Source organism: Nanorana parkeri, unplaced genomic scaffold, assembly GCF_000935625.1.
Source record: "Nanorana parkeri isolate BGI_ZX_2015 unplaced genomic scaffold, ASM93562v1 scaffold2144, whole genome shotgun sequence".
In the NCBI taxonomy this organism is placed as follows: domain Eukaryota; kingdom Metazoa; phylum Chordata; class Amphibia; order Anura; family Dicroglossidae; genus Nanorana; species Nanorana parkeri.
In genome coordinates, this window is record NW_017308412.1 from 58,617 (window position 1) to 82,474 (window position 23,858).

At 46.8% G+C, this 23,858-nt stretch overlaps 1 protein-coding gene and 5 non-coding genes across 6 annotated transcripts in view; 5 read left to right on the forward strand and 1 right to left on the reverse strand.

The window, feature by feature from the left end:
* Nucleotides 1-23,858, forward strand: part of CUNH2orf70 (chromosome unknown C2orf70 homolog) — a 33,310-nt gene that overhangs the window by 688 nt on the left and 8,764 nt on the right. The window lies entirely within an intron of this gene.
* On the forward strand, nt 7,621-7,692 carry TRNAT-CGU. The gene has a single exon. It is a non-coding gene; the product is annotated as a tRNA-Thr (tRNA).
* On the forward strand, nt 7,917-7,988 carry TRNAT-UGU. Its single transcript has one exon. It is a non-coding gene; the product is annotated as a tRNA-Thr (tRNA).
* Nucleotides 9,551-9,622, reverse strand: TRNAT-CGU. Its single transcript has one exon. It is a non-coding gene; the product is annotated as a tRNA-Thr (tRNA).
* On the forward strand, nt 11,380-11,451 carry TRNAT-CGU. The gene has a single exon. It is a non-coding gene; the product is annotated as a tRNA-Thr (tRNA).
* Nucleotides 12,656-12,727, forward strand: TRNAT-CGU. Its single transcript has one exon. It is a non-coding gene; the product is annotated as a tRNA-Thr (tRNA).

Below are 23,858 nucleotides of genomic sequence, written 5' to 3' on the forward strand. Positions count from 1 at the left end.
TCACACACTATTATTTATGTAGCTCTGACATATACCGCAGTGAGCAATCCACACTCACACCCTAAGGGGCCCCTCCACATCTACACCTTTGTGAATGGCTCCCCTGTAGTTGCACTCCTCCATGTCCGCCATCACCATAGACTACGGAGGGTCCATCATTTCCAGGCAGACAGCCCCTGTCTGGTAGACCTTGTAGTGAGGTAAAAGGATCAGCATGGCCACAGCAGAAAGCAGGACTGACATGACCCCGTCCCCGTGTTCCTATAATCTATAATCACGCGCTATACATAGAAGAAAGATTTCTATCGTAATTACACTTTATTGATCATTTCATGTTCATGAACCTGACCCTTCACCATGTGTACGTAGAACCCATTAGAGACGCCGAATCCTAACCTGCAAGTCATTTGTGTGTACACAATGCTCAATGGAATAAAACCGGTTTCTGCACTCTTCAGTTTGGAAAGATCCCTTGGAGTATTGTGTGTCCACTACCGCCCCCTGTTGTCAGCTATACGAAATATCAACTCACGCTGCATGCACAGTGATACCAGGGGACCCAAATGCCCCTCTCCGAGACTAGACCCAGGGGCGTATCTGCCGCGAGGCAAACAAGGCGTTTGCCTGGAGCGGCAGATTCGCTGAGGGCGGCGATGCTGCCTATGAATTATTGCATTGGTAATTTTGGAAGAAAAGCTCTCAGTACAGTAGAGACGATCTTTGCGTCTTATTTTTTTATAGAAAATATTATAAAAGGGGTTCTAAACCCTCCCGTTTTTTTGCCTATATCTAGGGCTATCAAGCAGTAGATATAGGCAAACATTTAATGAATTTAAAAAAACGCTTTAACAGCGGTTTAAACTTACCTCGTTATCGCTGCGCGCTCCCGCCCGAGAAAACGCAACTGCTCGGGCGGCCGCAAAGCATCTTGGGGCGGGCGCATGCGCAGTTCGGATTCTCGACAGGGAGACGAGCAGAGACACAAGGCACGGCTATGGACGTGTGCACCCGCCTGCAGACACCGCTGGATCGGAGAGACAGAGCAGTCAGCGCTGGATCGGCGTAACTTACCTCGTTATCGCTGCGCGCTCCCGCCCGAGAAAACGCAACTGCTCGGGCGGCCGCAAAGCATCTTGGGGCGGGCGCATGCGCAGTTCGGATTCTCGACAGGGAGACGAGCAGAGACGCAAGGTAAGTCTATGGACGCGTGCACCCGCATGCAGACACCGCTGGATCGGAAGTGCCAGCAAGGACAGAGGAGTCAGCGCTGGATCGGAGAGCCGCCGCACCGATGGATGGACAGATGAAAAGGACAGGAAAGAAGAAGATCGGATTAAGAGACATCATTTAAGGTAAGTGCTGACATTAACATGGGGGGGAGGGAAACATTACAACAGTGAAAGTTATAATGTCCCCTAATTGTTGGTGGTCATTGGTGAAAAGTTCCCTTACATTGGTGGTCAATGGAACACCCACTTACATCAGTGCTTAGTGCAGTGCCAGCCTCACATAGGTGTTAGGTGTAGTGCCCCCTTACATTGGTGTAGTGCCCCCCTTGATTACATTTTAGTGCAGGTCCCCCAGTACAGTGCCCCCTTACACTGGAGGTCAGTATAGAGTCCCTTTACATTGGTGGTTAGTGTACAGCCCCCTTACATTGGTGGTTAGTGTACAGCCTCCATACATTGGTGGTTAGTGTACAGCCCCCTTACATTGGTGGTTAGTGTACAGCCCCCTTACATTGGTGGTTAGTGTACAGCCCCCTTACATTGGTGGTTAGTGTACAGCCCCCTTACATTGGTGGTTAGTGTACAGCCTCCATACATTGGTGGTTAGTGTACAGCCTCCTTACATTGGTGGTTAGTGTACAGCCCCCTTACATTGGTGGTTAGTGTACAGTCCCCTTACATTGGTGGTTAGTGTACAGCCTCCTTACATTGGTGGTCAGTATAGAGTCCCCTTACATTGGTGGTTAGTGTACAGCCTCCTTACATTGGTGGTCAGTATAGAGTCCCCTTACATTGGGGGTTAGTGTACAGCCTCCTTACATTGGTGGTCAGTATAGAGTCCCCTTACATTGGGGGTTAGTGTACAGCCTCCTTACATTGGTGGTCAGTATAGAGTCCCCTTACATTGGGGGTTAGTGTACAGCCTCCTTACATTGGTGGTCAGTATAGAGTCCCCTTACATTGGGGGTTAGTGTACAGCCTCCTTACATTGGTGGTCAGTATAGAGTCCCCTTACATTGGGGGTTAGTGTACAGCCTCCTTACATTGGTGGTCAGTATAGAGTCCCCTTACATTGGGGGTTAGTGTACAGCCTCCTTACATTGGTGGTCAGTATAGAGTCCCCTTACATTGGGGGTTAGTGTACAGCCTCCTTACATTGGTGGTCAGTATAGAGTCCCCTTACATTGGGGGTTAGTGTACAGCCTCCTTACATTGGTGGTCAGTATAGAGTCCCCTTACATTGGGGGTTAGTGTACAGCCTCCTTACATTGGTGGTCAGTATAGAGTCCCCTTACATTGGGGGTTAGTGTACAGCCTCCTTACATTGGTGGTCAGTATAGAGTCCCCTTACATTGGGGGTTAGTGTACAGCCTCCTTACATTGGTGGTCAGTATAGAGTCCCCTTACATTGGGGGTTAGTGTACAGCCTCCTTACATTGGTGGTCAGTATAGAGTCCCCTTACATTGGGGGTTAGTGTACAGCCTCCTTACATTGGTGGTCAGTATAGAGTCCCCTTACATTGGGGGTTAGTGTACAGCCTCCTTACATTGGTGGTCAGTATAGAGTCCCCTTACATTGGGGGTTAGTGTACAGCCTCCTTACATTGGTGGTCAGTATAGAGTCCCCTTACATTGGGGGTTAGTGTACAGCCTCCTTACATTGGTGGTCAGTATAGAGTCCCCTTACATTGGGGGTTAGTGTACAGCCTCCTTACATTGGTGGTCAGTATAGAGTCCCCTTACATTGGGGGTTAGTGTACAGCCTCCTTACATTGGTGGTCAGTATAGAGTCCCCTTACATTGGGGGTTAGTGTACAGCCTCCTTACATTGGTGGTCAGTATAGAGTCCCCTTACATTGGGGGTTAGTGTACAGCCTCCTTACATTGGTGGTCAGTATAGAGTCCCCTTACATTGGGGGTTAGTGTACAGCCTCCTTACATTGGTGGTCAGTATAGAGTCCCCTTACATTGGGGGTTAGTGTACAGCCTCCTTACATTGGTGGTCAGTATAGAGTCCCCTTACATTGGGGGTTAGTGTACAGCCTCCTTACATTGGTGGTCAGTATAGAGTCCCCTTACATTGGGGGTTAGTGTACAGCCTCCTTACATTGGTGGTCAGTATAGAGTCCCCTTACATTGGGGGTTAGTGTACAGCCTCCTTACATTGGTGGTCAGTATAGAGTCCCCTTACATTGGGGGTTAGTGTACAGCCTCCTTACATTGGTGGTCAGTATAGAGTCCCCTTACATTGGGGGTTAGTGTACAGCCTCCTTACATTGGTGGTCAGTATAGAGTCCCCTTACATTGGGGGTTAGTGTACAGCCTCCTTACATTGGTGGTCAGTATAGAGTCCCCTTACATTGGGGGTTAGTGTACAGCCTCCTTACATTGGTGGTCAGTATAGAGTCCCCTTACATTGGGGGTTAGTGTACAGCCTCCTTACATTGGTGGTCAGTATAGAGTCCCCTTACATTGGGGGTTAGTGTACAGCCTCCTTACATTGGTGGTCAGTATAGAGTCCCCTTACATTGGGGGTTAGTGTACAGCCTCCTTACATTGGTGGTCAGTATAGAGTCCCCTTACATTGGGGGTTAGTGTACAGCCTCCTTACATTGGTGGTCAGTATAGAGTCCCCTTACATTGGGGGTTAGTGTACAGCCTCCTTACATTGGTGGTCAGTATAGAGTCCCCTTACATTGGGGGTTAGTGTACAGCCTCCTTACATTGGTGGTCAGTATAGAGTCCCCTTACATTGGGGGTTAGTGTACAGCCTCCTTACATTGGTGGTCAGTATAGAGTCCCCTTACATTGGGGGTTAGTGTACAGCCTCCTTACATTGGTGGTCAGTATAGAGTCCCCTTACATTGGGGGTTAGTGTACAGCCTCCTTACATTGGTGGTCAGTATAGAGTCCCCTTACATTGGGGGTTAGTGTACAGCCTCCTTACATTGGTGGTCAGTATAGAGTCCCCTTACATTGGGGGTTAGTGTACAGCCTCCTTACATTGGTGGTCAGTATAGAGTCCCCTTACATTGGGGGTTAGTGTACAGCCTCCTTACATTGGTGGTCAGTATAGAGTCCCCTTACATTGGGGGTTAGTGTACAGCCTCCTTACATTGGTGGTCAGTATAGAGTCCCCTTACATTGGGGGTTAGTGTACAGCCTCCTTACATTGGTGGTCAGTATAGAGTCCCCTTACATTGGGGGTTAGTGTACAGCCTCCTTACATTGGTGGTCAGTATAGAGTCCCCTTACATTGGGGGTTAGTGTACAGCCTCCTTACATTGGTGGTCAGTATAGAGTCCCCTTACATTGGGGGTTAGTGTACAGCCTCCTTACATTGGTGGTCAGTATAGAGTCCCCTTACATTGGGGGTTAGTGTACAGCCTCCTTACATTGGTGGTCAGTATAGAGTCCCCTTACATTGGGGGTTAGTGTACAGCCTCCTTACATTGGTGGTCAGTATAGAGTCCCCTTACATTGGGGGTTAGTGTACAGCCTCCTTACATTGGTGGTCAGTATAGAGTCCCCTTACATTGGGGGTTAGTGTACAGCCTCCTTACATTGGTGGTCAGTATAGAGTCCCCTTACATTGGGGGTTAGTGTACAGCCTCCTTACATTGGTGGTCAGTATAGAGTCCCCTTACATTGGGGGTTAGTGTACAGCCTCCTTACATTGGTGGTCAGTATAGAGTCCCCTTACATTGGGGGTTAGTGTACAGCCTCCTTACATTGGTGGTCAGTATAGAGTCCCCTTACATTGGGGGTTAGTGTACAGCCTCCTTACATTGGTGGTCAGTATAGAGTCCCCTTACATTGGGGGTTAGTGTACAGCCTCCTTACATTGGTGGTCAGTATAGAGTCCCCTTACATTGGGGGTTAGTGTACAGCCTCCTTACATTGGTGGTCAGTATAGAGTCCCCTTACATTGGGGGTTAGTGTACAGCCTCCTTACATTGGTGGTCAGTATAGAGTCCCCTTACATTGGGGGTTAGTGTACAGCCTCCTTACATTGGTGGTCAGTATAGAGTCCCCTTACATTGGGGGTTAGTGTACAGCCTCCTTACATTGGTGGTCAGTATAGAGTCCCCTTACATTGGGGGTTAGTGTACAGCCTCCTTACATTGGTGGTCAGTATAGAGTCCCCTTACATTGGGGGTTAGTGTACAGCCTCCTTACATTGGTGGTCAGTATAGAGTCCCCTTACATTGGGGGTTAGTGTACAGCCTCCTTACATTGGTGGTCAGTATAGAGTCCCCTTACATTGGGGGTTAGTGTACAGCCTCCTTACATTGGTGGTCAGTATAGAGTCCCCTTACATTGGGGGTTAGTGTACAGCCTCCTTACATTGGTGGTCAGTATAGAGTCCCCTTACATTGGGGGTTAGTGTACAGCCTCCTTACATTGGTGGTCAGTATAGAGTCCCCTTACATTGGGGGTTAGTGTACAGCCTCCTTACATTGGTGGTCAGTGTGGAGGCTTTTACATTGATGGTCACTCTGGCACCCCTTACATTGGTGGTCAGAGTGGAACTTTTTATATTGGTGGCCTGTGTGAAGCCTCTTATATTGATGGTCATTGTGTATCCTTGTACATTGGTGGTCAGAGTGGAGCCACGCTGGAGGTCAGTATGGAGCTTCTTAAGGCTCTGCTGCATAGACTGGAGGCTTCATTAAGCTCTAACGATTGCCTCATTCACCATAAAGGTCCTTTTTACTTTCCGCTCCCATTGGCTGAAAACACCCTCCTCTCTCCTGAAACTGTCGGGCCGCCTTTGCTCATCTCCAAAACGTTGATTGATGGGAATAATATACCACACCAGAAAGATCAGGTTCCTTGTGTTTGTTTCAGCTCGCAAGAAGTGACACTAACACGGCATTCCTGGAAAGATGAACAGATATTTTAAGGTGCTTTGCAGAATGGGTACAGTGGCCAAGTGGGAAGGCGTTGCTCTTGTAAACCGAACAACATGGGTTCATTCCAGTGGCGGAGCTAAGGAACAAAGGGCCCTGGTGCAAGATTTTTTTTTTGGGCCCCCCCCCCATAAACCCACAAACACAGCGCTCTCCTTTCGCAGCGCTCGGCCGGCTGTCACTTCCTCTCCTCCCCGCTGGGACACAGAGCAGCGTCCAGCGGGGAGAAAACAAAGCAGGGATGTGCCGCTGTTTCGGCAGAAAGATTGCACTTTCGGCATTATGCCAAAAGTGCCATTTCCGGCCAATATGTTTTGGCGGCCGATATATCGGTGCATCCCTAATATTTACAGCAATGCAGAATGACACATGATATAGAGGACTACACATCCCAAGGATACTGATCCGGCGGCCAGCATCTTGCTTGGGCCCCCCCAGAGCCTGAGGCCACGGGCGCCGGCACCGCCTGCACCGGCGGTAGTTCCGCCACTGGTTAATTCCCCATCTGTGCCTGCTTACAGTTTAGCTCACTGATTAAAATGTCCCTAAGTGGGCCAGGCTCAGATGATGTTTGTTTGTAATGGTTCCACCCTTCACTTCATGTATGGCTCCTTATTTACATTTACCAAACTATTCTTAGCTGCTATGCTGAAAAACTCCTTCTGCTACATCAATTGGCAAGGCGCGGTTATTAAAAACCATCTACACTAGGGTGGGCGCCCTTCTCTTTTCTTTTCTCCCATAGTGTTCCAGCTTCCCAGGCTGAAGTGGGGCAGCACCCCTAGTTATCCTCGCTTGCACTTCATTTTCATCTGTTGGTCATTATTGGCGCTTTGGATTTTTTTTCTTACTGATTGCATCCCAATCTTAGTCCGTAGAGTTCAGTATTGGGTTGGCTCCGCCCTTTGCCGCTATAACAGCTTCAACTCCTCTGGAAGGTGTCCACAAGTTTTAGGAGTGTGTCTATGGGAATGTTGGACCATTTGTGAGGTCAGGTACTGATGTTGTAGGAGAAGTCTCTGCTCTAATTCATCCCAAAGGTGTTCTATGGGGTTGAGGTCAGGACTGCCACAAAGTTGGGAGCATGAAATTGTCCAAAATGTCTTGGTATGCTGATGCCTTAAGAGTTCCCGTCACTGGAACTAAGGGGCCAAGTCCAACCCCTGAAAAACAACCCCACAACATAATCCCCCCTCCACCAAACTTTACACTTGGCAGTTTCTCTGCCATGGAAACCCATTCCATGAAGCTCTCTACGCACTGTTGTTGTGCCAATCTGAAGGCCACACAAAGTTTTCTAGACTCAGAAGATCTTGTGAGTTTGTAATCCTTCCCCCTTTTACTTCTGTAGCAAGCTTGCTGTACAAACTTGTCTGATGCTCTCGCATGTCCCTTCACGTCTGGCTCCTTTTCACATGTCCACCACAATGTTCTTAGCCACTTTGCAGAAAATGCCCTCCCACTGCTTTGCAAGTGAGGGCACAGTGGCCAAGTGGTAAGGTGTTGGTCTCGTAAACCAAAGATCATGGGTTCAATCCCCATCTGTGCCTAAATTCATTACTTTGATAACTTCAGACACAGGTCAAACCAGTGATCTTTAGTTTACAAGACCGGAACCTCCCAGGGGTGGAAGGATTGGTGTAGGCTCAGAAAAAGTTGTGACTTTGTAGTGCTTCCCTGGCCCTTCACTGCATATATGACTCCTTTTCACGTGTTTACCAGGCTATTCTTAGCTGGTATGCTGAAAAAGTCCTCCCGCTGCTTTGGTTAGCCGGGCACAGTGGCCAAGTGGTAAGGCGTTGGTCATGTAAACCAAATATCATGGGTTCAATACCCATCTGTTCCTATATTGTATATAGCATCTCCAAAACCAAAGAACACCACATGGGTCATCGGAAGTTTAAGTCTTAAAGCTCTGCACCATATGACTCCCACTGATGTTTTCTGCTTCCTGTATCACCAATCACATTCTCACTTGTCAATAATGATCAGGTTCTTTGTGCATTTTACACCGCACATGAAATAACAACGACATGTTAATTCTAATAAGATCTACAGGTATATTCTGTACTTACTGAAAAACATTTTTTTTTTCATATCTACCTGGCTTGTGGAAATGTCCTCCCCCAATCTGGGGTTCGCATAGGATAACTGGTGGCTAGTTACGTCTTAGACACTGTACTGAGGGAGCACACTGAGGGTTGGCTGGCTAATTGTGCATCCCTGAGCTGGAAGGTATGGCGTAAGTTCCGAAGATGTTGTGAGCTGAAGCTCATGTGTACAAGGCCTTATTGATAGAAAATATCCAGTATCACTAGTGTGTGTAGTGTGTACCTGGCCATTTACATTTAAGTAAAGTGTCCCGATTCTGGCACAGTCTGACCTCTCCAGCCACCCCATTGGCTAAGTTTCCTTACTAAAGAGTCAGTTGACTGATTTGGATCTATCCTGCCTGGACTGGGTCCATAAAGACATGGATGGGGGAGTTTGGGGGGAGGAACTTGACTGACCGCACAGAGTCCTGACCTCAACCCCATAGAACACCTTTGGGATGAATTAGAGCGGAGACTGCGAGCCCGGCCTTCTCCTCCAACATCAGTACCTGACCTCACAAATGGTCCAACATTCCCATAGACACACTCCTAGACCTTGTGGACGCCTTCCCAGAAGAGCTGAAGCTGTTCTAGCTGAAAAGGGCGGAGCCAACCCAATACTGAACCCTACGGACTAAGACCGAGGGGCCATTAAATGTCATGTGCGTGTAAAGGTTTCCCAATACTTTTGGCAATATAATGTATATAACGTGTTCTCTCTGCTGCTTCCAAAGCAAATTTATTTTTACCATGATCCTTCAACTGGGTAGTCATTGGAATCAGGACTATGCGTGACTGACCACCTAATGCAGGGGTGGCCAATCTCCGGCCCTCCAGCTGTGGTGGAACTACAAATCCCATGAGACATTACAAGATTCTCACTGCCACAGACATGACTCCCGCAGAGAGATGCATCATGGGATTTGTAGTTTCACCACAGCTGGAGGGCCGTAAATTGGCCACCCCTGACGTAATGTGTCTAAAGAGCCCGGAAAGTTTTAAAAGAGACCAATCAGATGCAACATGCATTTGTATACAATGGAAAGTGTGGACATGCCCGCAAACATCAGCTCGTAACGAGACCCTGTCATCACTTACTATGTGTCAATGAATTGGCTGGATTTTGAATTTGACTATTTCAAATTCCCTTCCTTCCCTAGTCAGATATTTACATTTAATTAGTGATAGTCTGAAGGACCACCACACCACACTTGATGACTACAGGAGATGTCACAAGTATGATATGCACATATAAGATATATCTTAACTCAGGATATAAGGTATATGGTATAAAGCTCTGTGAACATTTTCTCTTAGGCACAGATGGGGATCGAACCCATGATCTTTGGTTTACGAGACCAACGCCTTACCACTTGGCCACTGCGCCCTACCTGGCGAAAGTATGGCAATGGGGGAACTTTTTCTACAAAAATTATTGTTGGCCAAATAACCTTGTCACTGCTGCTTGACTAAGTTGTAGACATTTCCCTCAGAGAGCCCACTGAGAGTTGGATGGCTAATTGTGTAGCCCGGTCCTCACAGGGGTGTAAGGAATGGACTAGGCTTAGAAAATGTTGTGAGTGTGTAATGCTTTCCTCTTTTACTTCACGCATGGTCCATTTCACGTTTACCATGATATTTGTAACTGTTTTGTGGAAAAAAATCCCCCCATTGTCCTGTGTTTCACAAGTAGAGCACAGTGGCCAAGTGGTAAGGTCTTGTAAACCAAAGGTCATGGGTTCAATCCCCATCTGTGTCTGGGAGAGAGGTCATTAGTTATGTCCTCATATCCAAAGTTAAAATATATGTGTGCCATGTTGGGCCTTCAGACTATCTCTGACTGGAAATGAATTCCTGAGTAGAAACACTTGTACAAGTAACAAATATAGATATAAGTTAAATTTGCATTTCTCTGTTATCTGCATCAGCAAAAAGAACAAATACCAACACAAAGGGTCACTGGGAATGTACTTCCTGAAGCTGGTACCATGCAACTCCCTCTGTTATTCTGTTTCCTGTATCTCCAATCACATACAAACTTCCAAGGCCGTTCTGGTATTGGTTTAAAGCGTATATGTGACCCCATAAAAACAAAAATGGCATATGTTGCAACTTGCTATTTCTTAGATGTGGTGGCCGAGTTAGTTTTCTTTTGTTGTTTTTTCCCCCCTTTATTGTCACCTGGTAACCCTGAGAATAACACATTTCCTGTCCCTTTGGCTCTGTTCACACCTAGGCGTATCGAATATGCGCGTTTGTCGCGCATTTTTGTGACGCACGTGTTTACCGAGATTTCCGAGGGCTACTTGGCTGTATCCCAATGGAAACGCGCGACAAAGACGCCGTAAAGAAGCTCATGTACCTTTTCAGGCGTAGGCCGTTTTGTAGCGCGTTCAGACGGGCTGAAATACGGCAAGGTGTGAACCATACCCATAGAAAACAATGGGATTTTCATGTTTGAGCGTTTTGTAGAGCGTTCGTAGAGCGTTGAACGCTCTACAAAACGTACAGGTGTGAACCAGGCCTAAGTATCTACACTTATAGCTCCATTGTAACAAGGACACAGCATTTCGGGCAAGGTCAACAGGTATTATCTGTACTAACATTTTTTTAAAGGAGAACTATGGGGTCAGTGCTTTTCTCCATACTTCTCCTAAGGGTCACGGGAGGACATAAACTAGCGTCCTCCCGTGACCCAAACATCAGTAGATCGCGATCTGCAGCGCGTGGTATACTGAGACGCCGCAGCCGGGACGGATCCCGACATTACTGTCGAGATCCACCCAGCTTTGTGATTGACAGCTGGCTCTGCCTATGTAGAGGCAGAGCCAGCTGTGCCTGTCCCCTCCCCCGTCCATTCCGCCAGTCAGCGCTGAAGGATCGGAGCGGGGAGGGGGGGAATCCCTGCAGGGAGCCGTGAGTGACAGTCACGGCTCTCTGCAGGGAGATGATCAGAAAGTGAGCGAGCGACGCTATGCGCTCGCTCACTTCCCAATCTATTGAGCCGACATGTGACATTTTCATTGTCACACGTCAGCTCGAACCATGATGTTGAGTGAAAATCACTCACCTCATAGTTCTCCTTTAAGTTTCCCGGGATGTTCTTTGTGGAAAACTTCCCCCTGCATTATTTCCGACATATGGGGCGCAGTGGCTAAGTGGTAAGGCGTTGGTCTCGTAAACCAAAGATCATGGGTTCAATCCCCATCTGTGCCATGGTAACGCCTAACTGATAGTTATCATCTTCTGCTTGTTTTAGTTCAAGCTATTTAGTCTTGTTTGCTGAGTAAGATGTGATGTTCTGTGTTTGAGAAGTTTATCTGGTTCTATGTTGGTCTCAAAAACCAAAGATCATGGGTTCAATCCCTGTGTGTGTTTAATACATATAGCTGGGAACTTGCTAGAAATGACCCGGCACTGCTTACCCCCTGGAGGGGAAAGGGCAAGGAATAGGAGGCCATGAACAGTAGTCTAGCCAATGCCCCTACTTCTGAAATCACATTCTTAGTGCTTTGACTTTGCATCATCTGCTATTGGTTTATGAAGTCATAGACTCCGAGAGCCCACCAGGGGTTGGCTGGCTAATGTATGGAATGTTCTAAGCCGAGAAGATATTATCATTTTGTAATCCTCCTTCCCCTCATTCACTTGTATGGCTCCTTTTTACATGTTTACTGAGCTATTCCTAGCTGTTTTGCTGAAAAAATCCTGAAAAAAACACAAAGAACCCGATCTCTATTGTGTCAATTACTAGTCCTATCAATCCACCATATTATGGAAATGATCAAAGGCAGATGTGTTTGAAGACCAACCATGGCTCCCTCCATAGTTACAGCAGAGACATTAGTGTCGTCATGAATAATACAAGAATTGTATTAGTCATAGGAAATGGGAGATGTAGTGAGGATGATAGGGCACCTATATGAGACTCACACAGATCAGTGTTCTAAACTCCACTCAGGCATAGATAAGAGACCTGCTCATGTAAGGTACAGTGACCAAGTGGTAAGGTGTTGGTCTTGTAAGCCAAAGATCATGGGTACAATCCCCATGTGTACCTGAGTCAAGTTTACTATAGTAATTTGTTATATAAGTGTGTGTCTAATATATGTACGTATCCTCATGACCTTTTCCTGCCTTGGTAACTCTTAACAAATATCATCTTTGGGCTTGTGTTTGAACCACCTCTATCATTATATCATTATGATGTGATGTTCTGTGTTTGAGAAGTTTATCTGGTTCTAGAAAAGGTTGAATTTCAATGTTCTAAGTGAATCTCTGGTGTTAAGGTCGTTTGCCATATTGTGTAAGTACTGTATGCACAACATATGGCAGACCTAGCAGCCAAAGTAACCTTTTTTTTAAAGTTTACCGGGATGTTCTTTGTGGAAAACATCCTTCCCAATACCAACCAACGTAGGGTGCAGTGGCCAAGTGGTAAGGCGTTGGTCTCGTAAACCAAAGATCGTGGGTTCAATCCCCATCTGTACCTACTACCCTGTTTCCCTGAAAATAAGGACTAGTACTTGTTTTTGGGAATTGCTAAAATATAAGATCTACCCCGAAAATAAGACCTAGTTGTGACCATTGCCGGGTCCGGTGGTGGCATAAGGGGGAACTTGAAGAGCCGCGGGAGAGAATCAGCGGTGCCATGAAGCCAGCGCTAGAGGAAGCGAGGCGGCACCGGAGGAAACAGAGCCGCATAAGCCGATGCCTCCTCTATAGCGCCGTCTCCTGTCACAGGCGGAGCGATACCAAATGCACTCCGCCTGTGAGGAATGATAGTGAAAGCGCGCTTCGCTCATTCTGGCCAGCGATTGGTTACCAAATTGCTCTTGGTAAGGTACGGCACCCCTGATTGCCCTGATCACCATATTTTTGTACATGAATACATGTAGACCCTTGTACATGAATAAGTGTGGATTGTTGAAAAAAAAAATAAGACCTACCCCCGGGAATAAGACCTAGTGTGGTTTATTTTAGTCAAAAAAATATATAAGACAGTGTCTTATTTTCGGGGAAACACGGTAGTAGCATTTCCCCAGATACTTTAATGTTATTTCTGCAACAGATCTGCTATTTGTCTGTGTGTGATCTGTACCGGAGAGAAGTTTAGAACGCAGTTTGTTATATAAGTGTGTCCAATGTGAGTTTATCATCGTTACATCTTTTAGGAAGGAAAAAAAAGCAATTAACCCACCAATCACTTTATTCACCAAAGATAATTCGGAGGATCCAATTGGCCCTATGCATGAACAATCCCTGGTGAGACTATATGGCCATCTGTAAGGTCTTTGCTTTCTGTAGCACTTACAGTACTTTATATATCCAACTGTTACACAGATTCCATTCCAGCCACAACGGATACAATATATCAGTCATGGAGAAAACCCAACTCCACTGCTGTAATAGGGAGGGTATAGTCATAATACCGTACTTCTCTGATCATTGAGGGCTCCAACCCCATCCGAGAGAGCACGGCATTAATGGTCAGCCTCACAAAGCCCAATGCGTTAGTTATACCTCTTCTGGTGTTTTATTTTAAATTGGTAAAGTGGATACTGGCAGACTCTCCAATCTCAGAAATTTTACTCAGTTCACCATAATTGGGGTTTTCTGTAGCCATCTACAGCCGATGGGGGTTAGTAGGAGTGAATGTAAAGGTGGTGGAGTATAGTGGGTAGGAAGGAATAGTTGGGTGGAGGGTGGAAAGGAAGACAGACGAGGAGGTCTTCACATAGATGGCAGAATAATTCAATAAATACATAAGTAATGTATCAAAAGTGAAGTGTTGTTCGGGGGAAACTTGTACTTTTTTAATAGTTACATCTTTATTTTTTTGGGGGTAAAGTTGAATATTAGCTGATTATTGTCAGCACCCCAGCAGTGTTATATTGATGGTCCATCATTTGCTGGAGAGATTGTCTTGTCAAGGTGGAGAAAGATCCCATACTGTCACCAGAATATTTTTGGTAGTCCTTTAACCTATTATCATACATTAGAGTGTGCAAGCTTTGGCTGGAATATCGGCCATAACATGGATTTCAGACACACAAGATGCATTTTATATGGAGTGCAATGAGGGAACATACTGTATGCTTCAATTGAGGACAAGACTTATCTAGATAAATAGGGGTTGACCCCACAATCTTTGTTTTATGAGACGAAAGCTTAGCCACTAGGCCACTGCACCCTTTCATTAAAGAAGGACTCTAGTTATTTAAAAAATGAGTCCTTGCTGTGGGGCTACTCCTGCACTGAAAGGGTTAAGTGCTCATTTTGGTCTAGTGGCTATAACAGAAGATACACTCACCTGACCCTTAGTCCTTTAGTAATCGGCGTTCACCTCTCTTCCCCTCCACTCCGTCTGTGATATGTCCCTTGGCGTCCTCACGTCTAATGCAAGTCAATGGAGCTGCATTAGGTGTGATGTCATGGGTCCTTAGACCAGCGTTTTTTTTTGAGTTACAGCCCCCTTTAAAAGTATGCAAAACTTTGAGGCACCCCTTAGATTTTAAGGGCAACCCCATGCAAAAACACCCCAAAAAGTGGATTTCCCCCTTCATATAGAAGTACCCCCTTCAAAACAAGATGTCCCAACACCTCCCCTGTACATCAGAGTCAAGCTTTGCACCAGTAGACCCCCTTTCACACCAGAGTTCACCTTTTACATCAAGAGCCCCCTTCAGATCAGTCTTTATTCCCCCCTTCACATCACAGTCCCACTACCACAACATTTTGAGGCTCCCCTAGGAGGCTAGGAGGCACACCACTGTGCCACTGCACCCTGGTTGAGAAAGGCTTCCTTAGACCGTCAGAGCCTGGGGGAAAAGAGGCTGTGGGGACCGGTCTTGCAGTCAGGCAGGACCAAGGATCAGGAGATTGTATTATTTATTAGAGCCCCCTAGACCAAAACAAGTACCTAACTAGGGATGCACAGATATATCGGCCGCCGAAACATATCGCCCGAAAATGGCACTTTTGGCATAATGCTGAAAGTGCCATTTTCCTGCCGATAAATCGGCACATCACGGCATGACATTTTTTTTATTTCGGTTTTAAAAATTCCATTTCGGTGCACCTCTACACCTAACCCTTACAGTGTGGGGGTAACACCCAAGGGTTAATTGTTAAGATTTTTCTACTTTAAACAAACAAACAAAAGAGTAAGTTTGGTAACCACAATACTAACCCTTCCAGTCCAGGCAGAAAGATGGTAGGTCACCCCTTTGGTTGGACTATAAGGCCTTGTTCACACGAGAAACGGCCGTACCGAGCAGCTCCCGGGGGAAGGACAGATGCTGCGTGTGATTAGTACGCAGTCCCTGTCCTTCTCTATGGGACTACACGGCCGTACGCCCCCCTACGCTCACCCGCCCTGCACGTCCGTATGGGTGCGCATACTCGTACGCTGACAGGATGGATCCTGTCTGCGTCCGAGCCAGGACACCCGCAACCTTATGGACCTGCACTTGGGGTGAGCATAGGGGGGGTGTACGGCCACATAGTGCCATAGAGAAGGACGGCGGCTGCATACTAATCACACACAACATCTGTCCTTCCCCCGGGAGCTGCTCGGTACGGCCGTGCACGCAGCACGGAGCTGTACGTGCCGGCTGTTTCTCGTGTGAATGAGGCCTAACAGTTGCTACTCCGGGGGTTCTGGTTACAGGAAGGCCGCAAGAACTTTACTCAAACCGACCTTTCCTCCGCTCCCCCAGATTACACGCCGAGAACCTAGAGAACGACAATTAACTAGGGACAAGCAAAACTTTATTGCTGTGTAATTCGTTTGGGTTAATCATTTATTCATTCCAGCTCCATTATTTATCAAAGGGCCGTGTCACCAAATATCGGATTGTGAGCGCCGTGACCGAGCAGCTGAAAAATCCAGGAAAATGGCCAAAGTGATACTTTACACCAGATACCAACCTGGGGCAATGATACCGGTTATTGTTAGTGTAGCTGGGGACAAAAATACAGAGGGATCAAAAGACTTAAATGTTGAAGATACTCTCCATTATAACCTTTTACAGTTTGACTTTTGTAGTTTTGGATGGAGTGGAGAGGGATCAGACCCCTGTCAGGTTTTTATTGCCGTTTGCCCCCCTGTTAGGGAGATTCACCCTCTCTAATAGACCCAGTGAATGTTATCACTGAAAGTGAAAGGAAATCCCACATTTTGAGTTGTCACCAAAACAAGGAAGTCTTCCAATGGACACCCTAGATCGGGTGACCCCGGTGATCACCCGGGATTTCCTATCTCTTCCTGTTGTGGTTATGAGACAGGAAATGAAGAGAAATCTCTTTAGTGGGACACATCGCAAAAAAAAAAAAAAAGACTCACAGTGGTTATACCACCCCTCCAATGGGCATCCTAGCTAGAGTTGCCACCTTTTCTTCCAGTGAAACCCAACCACTCAAGTGACGCACATCATTTTTTTGGGGAGAGTCGCAGCTTATTCTTATGTAAATAGCTCCAACCAATAATATCTAAATATCACAGTCGAGACTATTTTCAGTGGGGGGCCAGTAGCCCCCATCTTAATTTTGGTTGCCTTGTCTGCCTGACATCTTGTGTCTGGGTTTCTGCTGCCATGAAACACAGCATTCAAGACCCGGACTGCCCGGGTGAATCCCGGACAGGTGGCAACCCTAATCCTAGGTCTGGAGACCCTGCTGACCACCAGGAATTTCTCTAACTTTGGAGGAATTTTCTCTCACTTCCTGTTGCGTCTGTCAGACAGGAAGTAAAGAGAAATCTCCACAATGGGGCAAAAAATTACTTTCAGTAGTTATCCCCCCCTTTACTCTATCAGTACTGTCCACTTTCTTCTAAGGTCCAAGCAGTACGAATACACAATGTTCCAGTGAGAAGAAGGGCAAAACCTCTGAATGCTTATACTAAAAAATGAACTGTGACAGCAAAAGAAAAGGTATCATGGACAGTGATGAGCCAACTGGGTTTGGTTGGCTTGGACGTTCACCCAACCCAGCTAGAAATCCGGGTTCCTCTAAGCAAACTGAACCCAGAGCTGCCTGCGTCCTAGCAACCAATGGCATGATGCAACCCGCCAACCAATGATGGAAGTTCAGCGAGCGAGCAAACAGGTCAAATTGTTCGACTTCGTGAACTGTGAACAGCTTGGATTTGGGTGGAATTTACGGCTGACCTGAACCAGAAGCTCATCTCTAATCATGAACCATACTCAACTTCTTTTCATCAAAGCCTTTTAAAATATTAAAGAAGAACTCCAGTTATCTAAAATGTAAACCCTTGCAGTGCGGCTATCCCAGCAGAGCAAGGGTTAGCTGCACGTTTTGGTCTAGGGGCCGGGATATACGCACCTAATCCTCAATCCTGTGGAGGTCAACGCTCACCTCTTTGACCTTCCATTCGACTATGGAATGTCCCTCTGCCAATGGACATTCAATGGACCAGCATTAAATGTGATGACATCAGTGATCCTTAGACCACCAGAGCCTAGAGAAGAAGAGACGACGGGCAGGGGTGTCCCAAGATTTTTTTTCCACCTGAGGCAGCAAGGGGGGGGGGGGGTGGGTAAGGGGTTGCTGGATGCTGCACAATCAGTGGTGGTGGAGGGGTGCTGGTGCAGAGTGATGCCAAGAGCTGGGTAGGGCGATGTGCTCTGCATCTCTCTGCCAAGCTCTTAGAAACCTGGAATGCTCTGGCCAGCGTCCTGCCGAGCTCCTCGCAACCAATAACGTCGCTGGTTGTCAGGAGCTTGGTGGGACTTCAACAAGAGCATTCCAGGTTGCCAAGAGCTGGGTGATGAAATGTGCATAGCCCTCACGCATCTCTCCGCCAAGCTCTTAGCAACCTGGAATGCTCTGGCCAGCGTCCTGCCGAACTCCTGACAACCAATGACGTCGCTGGTTGTCAGGAGCTTGGTGGGACTTCAACAAGAGCATTCCAGGTTGCCAAGAGCTGGGTGATGAAATGTGCATAGCCCTCACGCATCTCTCCGCCAAGCTCTTAGCAACCTGGAATACTCTGGCCAGCGTCCCGCCGAGCTCCTGGCCACCACTGCTTGTCAGGAGCTCAGCAGGACTTCAGCAAGAGCATTCCAAGATGCTAATTGCTGGGCGATGAGATGTGTATGGCCCTCAAACATCTCCCCGCCCAGCTCATTGCAACCTGGGACGTTGGCCGAAAAGTGGGCAGCAGGCTCACTGCAAACATTGTGCAGCAGAGCAGCCATGCCACTCTGCCTGCCTCCCCTCCCATGTGACCCAAAGAGATGCCGCCTTTTGGAAACAGCCTCAGGCTGTCTCACTATACCGATGGCCCTGGCTGTGGGGACCAATCTAGTAGCTCAGTGGGATAGACGATCGCATGAGTATATTTTTAAATTTGAGCCCCCCTAGACCATAATGGGCAGGTACCCCACTGCAGTACGGGGATGCAGTAGGGGAACGCTCAGTAGATCAGCCAGTGAACCTGCAATTGAAGCAGAAAGGCCGGTCAGGTGAGCCTGTAAGATGATGCTGCTCCAGCCGAGCTGCGTGTTATGTAAGACGGCTGATGAAACATTCATCCGGCAAGAAAGCTGCGGCTTTTTTTTCCGTTCCAAATTAAGAGTAAAGAAAGAGAACCGGGAGCTGAGGAGGTGCTAGATGTGAAAAGATAAAATGTACGCCCAGCAAAACATGAGTTATGGATGGAGTGGAGAAGGAATAGAAGCCCTGTATGGTGTTATGGGTACCCTGAGCTCCAATAGAAAGGTTTCCCCTCACTTCCTGTCTGGTTAGCAATGGTTTCATCAGACAGGAAGTCAGAGGAAATCTGCAACAGGAACACAGATCTGAGAGGCGTTCTAGCTTCCCCTCTTCTCTTCTAAAAGAAACTTGAGGTGTTTACATGAATGTTCATTAATGAGGATGTCTGTACAAACAGACATCCCAACTCTCCCGGATGTTCCGGGAGTCTTCCGCTATTAGATAACGGCTCCCGGACGCCAGGGAGAGAAACATTTTCTCCCGGATAGATTTACTCTGCTCTATCTAGCAGAGTAAACCTTTCCCTGCTATCTGTTTTTTTCCCCTGACATCGGGGCCGCTGTCAGTCAGAGAGAAAAAAAAACAGCATAGGAATGCATAGCTAGATTGCTATTGGCTATTTCAATTTGCAATAGCCAATAGCAAGCTGGCTAGTGCACCCGCTCACTGCTGCTGTCAATCAGCAGAGGTGGATCTGAAGTTCTCCATCAGGTTCTCCTCTCTGCTGATTGACAGCAGCAGAGGGCGGGTGCAATAGCCAGCTTGCTATTGGCTATTGCAAATTGAAATAGCCAATAGGAATCTAGCTATTCATTCCTATGCTGTTTTGGTTTTTTTTTTTTCTTCTGACGACAGCAGCTGTCAGAATACTAAAAAAAACTACAACAGATAGCACGGGAAGCATTAGCTTCTTTGCTATCTGCCATCATTTCAGGGGGGTGCTCTACCTCCATCACCCTGCAGATTGGGGTTGGGGGTGGAGAGGATACCTCCCTGAAATTAGGAGGGCACCTTCCTGAAATTACTTTTTTCAGGTTGGGATCCCTGTATAACAGAAGAATCACAGTTGGGCAAGATTTGCATAACCAATAAACTGCTCAGCCATTGATTTGTGCCAGGTTTTTTTTTAATTACATGTAAATCTTTATTAGAGTTGACAACTCTAATAAAGATTTACAACAACGACAGTACGGTACAAGAGACTGCTCTCAATATATACATAATATATCAGATCAGTTACAAACATTTAACATGGTGTCCTGAGAGTATAAAGACATAGAACGTATAGATATCCAGCCAACCATCTTGTTTTATCCAAATTCTTCTTATGTAAATAAAATGTATAAACATAATAATACAAAACACACCAAAAACAAAAATAACGGGTAAATCACATGTTCAAATCAACAAATACATAAGCTGTGTGTCTCATATGTCTCCAGCACCAAGGGGTGTATTTATTGGCAGAGCCATAGCCTGCTAAGTTGTACAGTATGTGTATTCCTTCTGTGCGAATGGAGGCAAAAGGAACGTTCTTTGTATATTTTCTTTTCAGGTCGAATGTAATATCAGGAAAATACTCCATTATGGCCACTCGATGAAGCTGAGGAGCACAGGAAGCATGTGTTTACTTCATATTCCCCTCAGCTCCATCTAGTGGCCATAATGGAGTATTTTCCTGATATTATATTTGACCGGTAAATAACATTTGTGATTGCCTCCATTCACACAGAACGAATGTACATGCAGTTTCACCCAGGGAGAGTCCCAAGCTCTGCATTGATAACCTTTTTAAAGTATATCTAAACCCAGAAACAAAAATGTGATATATTGCAGCTTTCCAGTCTTTACCTGAAGTAGCAGCATTCGTTTTATTCAGCCATATGCAGGTACAATACCAAGGGCCGGATTTTCCACAAGGGCAACCAAGGCCCGGCCTCGGGTCAGCAGGGAGTAGAGGGGCAGCAGGGGTGTGGATTTCCTATCTCCTGATGCCCAGGACATGCAGTTCCGGGCGCCGGGCGGGTAGTTGTTTTCTAAATTTAGCCCGGCTTTGGGCAAGCAGAGCTAAATGTACATGTAAATGGTTGGCGGCTAGGGGGGCGCATTGAGGATCCTGGCCTTGGGGCAGCGAAGAGAGTAAATCCGGCCCTGACAATACCCGTTGATGCTGCCAGAAATCCTTGTCACTTCTGGTCCACTGAGCTGGGATCTCAAGCAATGATATCAGCTTTCTCAGCTCTCTTTTGTGGACCACAGAACACCCCCACTTCCTTTCCTAGGGTGACAACTCAGCTTTTTCAATAAAAAAACGGTACAGTGAGTTAGCGTTGTCACCCTAGGACAGGAAGTGTGTTGCTGGTAGGATCACCAGGGGAAAATAAAGGAACAAGCCTGAAAACAAATGCAGCCACCATATCTAAGGACAGGTAAGCTGCAATATATCACTTTTTGTGTTCTTGGGTTTAGATGCTCTTTAACGTTAATATTGCAGCAGGGCTCCAGTGATGGTGGTGGGAAGCTTCCTGGATTTCTGTTACTACACAGTGGCATCAATGCAGACTCAGCTGAAAAACATGATTTCATTGATCTAATTGGTGAAATGTTGGGAGTCCCAGCACTCTGTTCACGGGGACGTATGCTCTATGAAGGGCATACAGTGACCCCATCGGTAATTACATTGCGTATGTCTTATAGCTGTTTACACTGTGTCTCTATTTTGTTTCATTGTTACAATGTTGAGCGCGGAGCGTGCACTTGTATGCGGAGATGTGATATCAGGCTGATGTTACATTATACATGGCTCCTATTAAATATTCACGCGGCTGCCGGATTCATTGCCCGCATGGTGAAGTGGCAGCTGCTGTGTGCTCTCTACATACACCGACGGGCCTCCTAGATGTCACATGTGCACACGGATCTATACACCGCGCCATGAAACTTTAATTTGTAGGACGCGCGGCAGAACTTCGCATGCGTCAGGGAAATCCAGGCGGTGTCCATAGAACAGCTTCTGCAAAAGACCGTAGCACAAGATATTGCGCAAACATATGCACGAAGACGCGTGTGTGTGTCCACAAATCAGGGCGTGCACATGCCAGCCTGCGCACATGCATTCTTGCCAGTGGCACCAAGTGGGCTTTTTAACCGCTTGCTGACCGCGGTGTTACACCCCCTTCCTGTCCCGACCATTTTTCAGTATTCAGCGCTGCGGTACTTTTATTCCGTCATGCAACGCTGTACTGAAATACGTTTTATACCATTTTTTGGGGACAGATGGAGCTTTCTTCCTCGTGGTATTTAATCACCACTGGGGGGGTGGGTGATTATTTTTTACTATATTAAGGTAAAATTACTGAAAATTTTGCAAAAAAAAAAGTTTTTTGTTTTTTTTTAAACATTATGTTATAATACTTTTATTATTACCCAATTTTTCGGTAAAATATAAAAGACGGGGTCATGTCGGGTAAATAGACACCAAACATGTCAAGCTTTAAAATTGCGCGCACCTGCGAAATCACACAAAACTACCATACCCAAAATTGTCTATGGGCGACGCTTTAAAAACTTTTACCGCTCATCAGTTTAGTGTTATCAGTGATTGATGGCTCTAGAATTATTGCTCTCGCTGCGATGTTTGCGGCGATATGTGACATGTGCGGCGTAATGGGCGCAATCGTAGTTTTTGCGCGTATGGGCACCCGACGCATGTTTGCACGCGTGTATGTAGGGGTGGCGACTTTAAAAAAAAATTGTGTTTTTTAAAATTCTTTTTCATGTGTTTTTTTTTGCAACTTTATTTTTTTATTTTGTTTTTTCACTTAACTTTATTGTTATCACATAGGGGGGGCTAAGAAGCCCACAATGTGATAGCAAAGAGATGTGACAGGTCCTCTTTATGGAGACATCAGGGGTCTCCAAGACCCCTAATGTCACCTAGGGACCCCCAAAGAAGCTGATGAAGCACAGATCTGCTTCATCAGCTTCTCTCCAGCATCTGAAGCTGGAGAGTGACACGAGAATGCGGAAGTGATGTAATATACACCAGTTCCGCATTCTGACAGCGGAGAGGGGACCGGAGGGAGAACGTGTATCCATCTCCCTTTAATCCCCTGTCACAGAGCCCCCATGCTGGTCCCGGGCTAGCACTGGGCACAGCGGGGAGGGGGGGAGGGGGAGCACACACCGGCACATTATACAAGAGAGCCGGCGGATTGCTTGTATGTTAACAGGCATCGCTGTCTGTTTTTAAATCTGGAGCAGTTTCCCGCTCACGCACGGCGCACGCGAGTGCGTGTTACTAACAGGCCGTCTTTTGACAGCCTGTCACCTCCAGGAAGCTCCAGGCTGGCCGATTTTATACAACGGACGGCCGGGAGGCGGTTAAGGATGCCCGCTGCAACTACACGTTGCTTGACTACTGGCTTGACTACTGACCCTGCTTGACTACTGACCCGGCTTGACTACTGACCCTGCTTGACTACTGACCCTGCTTGACTACTGACCCGGCTTGACTACTGACCCTGCTTGACTACTGACCCGGCTTGACTACTGACCCGGCTTGACTACTGACCCTGCTTGACTACTGAAGCAGTTTCCCGCTCACGCATGGCGCACGCGAGTGCGTGTTACTAACAGGCCGTCTTTTGACAGCCTGTCACCTCCAGGAAGCTCCAGGCTGGCCGATTTTATACAACGGACGGCCGGGAGGCGGTTAAGGATGCCCGCTGCAACTACACGTTGCTGAGAGATCTTCAGCTGTTCCCTATGCTATTGTCTGACTTTGTTCCTGAAATCCGTGTTTGACCCTGCTTGACTACTGACCCTGCTTGACTACTGACCCTGCTTGACTACTGACCCTGCTTGACTACTGACCCTGCTTGACTACTGACCCTGCTGTTTGCTGCCGTAGAAATGTTAATTTGGATGAATTTTCATGATTTCGGAAATTCGGATACTTCTGAATTTCCGAATGAATCAAATACCGAATGCAAAAGAAACAGAATTTTGCAATTTTGCAGTAAGGAAAATGTCCGAATGCCATTTGGATTATTGTTCACGGTTAACATGAACCCCCCCCCCCCAAAAAAACACAAAAAAAA